This window comes from Lepidochelys olivacea (genome assembly GCF_965140295.1).
Source record: "Lepidochelys olivacea isolate rLepOli2 genome assembly, chromosome: 15".
NCBI lineage: Eukaryota > Metazoa > Chordata > Testudines > Cheloniidae > Lepidochelys > Lepidochelys olivacea.
The window spans coordinates 31,349,579-31,351,356 of NC_140425.1; positions in this window are offsets into that span (position 1 = coordinate 31,349,579).

The following is a 1,778-nucleotide window of genomic DNA, read 5'->3' on the forward strand; positions in this document are numbered from 1 at the left end:
TCCAGCCTGGAGCATGCGCACTGGGGCGCGCGGGTGTCTTGGCAGGGTCAGCCGCAGGGCAGGGGCCAGGGGACCGCCGCCTTTCCCAGCCCCCCCCCCCCCCCCGCGGCTTGCCCGCCCCTGCGGGAGCGGTTCGGGGCCAGCGGTTCCGCTCCCCGATCTTTTATAGCCTTTAAACGCCCCTCGAGGGCTGAGTTGGGAGGGAAGGGAGAAAATTAACCTTTAAAAAACCGGTTGCAGAATGTGTAACAGGGCATCCACATGGGCACCCCTCGCTTTAAAAAAAAAAAAAAAAAAAAAAAAAGGGGGGGGGGGCTAAGAAGGCGTCCCGGGCTTAGGCGCGGACCACATTAAATTGTTTTGTTTTTTTTTTTAAACAAAGGGTCTCCTGCTTTTGGGTGGGGTGGTGCAAATCCAACGGCGCGCGCGCCGCTTCAGCTCCCCTTTGGTGGCAGCCTCGTATTTCTGGCGGGGGCGGGGGGGGGGGAAGGTGCGAAGGGGAGACGATCAAGGGGTAACAGCAGCCGCTGGGTACTGCTCTGCCAGCCGCGCCGCCGCCTTGCGAGGGATCGGGGTCAGCAAACTGCACTAGAGCAAGAGCTTTCACCACCCAGCCCGCCGTAGCTCCTGAGCTGGGGGGACAATTGCACGAGTGCAAGAGTTTGCACACACACAAACACCGAGCTGGGGGACAGTTGCACTAGGGAAGGAGTTTGCACGCACACCCCCTGACCTGGGGGACAACTGCACTTGGGAAGGAGTTTGCACGCACACCCCCTGACCTGGGGGCCAACTGCACTTGGGAAGGAGTTTGCACGCACACCCCCTGACCTGGGGGCCAACTGCACTAGGGAAGGAGTTTGCACGCACACCCCCTGACCTGGGGGACAACTGCACTAGGGAAGGAGTTTGCACACACACCCCCTGACCTGGGGGACAACTGCACTAGGGAAGGAGTTTGCACACACACCCCCTGACCTGGGGGACAACTGCACTAGGGAAGGAGTTTGCACACACACCCCCTGACCTGGGGGACAACTGCACTAGGGAAGGAGTTTGCACACACACCCCCTGACCTGGGGGACAACTGCACTAGGGAAGGAGTTTGCACACACACCCCCTGACCTGGGGGACAGTTGCACTAGGGAAGGAGTTTGCACACACACCCCCTGACCTGGGGGACAACTGCACTAGGGAAGGAGTTTGCACACACACACACACACACACACACCCCCGAGCTGAGGGACAGCTGCTGTAGTGCAGGCGTTTGCACCAGCCCCCTTCCTCCCCGGCTACCGCTATGGGACGGGGGACAATTGCACTGAGATTTCGCCCCCTCCCCCTGCCCCCCAGCTGCAGGCTCCCGTCCCGCGGAGCCTCCCCCCTCCCCCCCGCTGCAGCTCCTCCGGGGGGCGCCGCGGCCGGACCCTCCAGCTCCTCCCGGGCAGGGGGACGCCGAGCCGCAGCTCCCGGATCGGCCCGGTCCCTGCAGCGCCGCGGCGGAGGGAGCGGCGTGGAGGGAGCGGTTGGTGCCGCCTCCCTTCCCCGGGCCGGCGCGCTCCTTCCCCGCCGCTCGGCCCGCGCCTGGGGCCGGCCCCCGCCCCTGCGCTCCGCGGGAAGGGGCCCGGGAGCGGGGGGGCCTGTAGGCCCCGCCCCCCCGAACCGGCCCAGGGGCGGCCGCCCCGGGAGGAGTGAGGGGTGAGGAGGGGTACGGAGGGCACTGCCCCCCTCGGGGGCCAGCATAAACGGGGAGGGGCTGCCACCCCCCCACCCCCGGG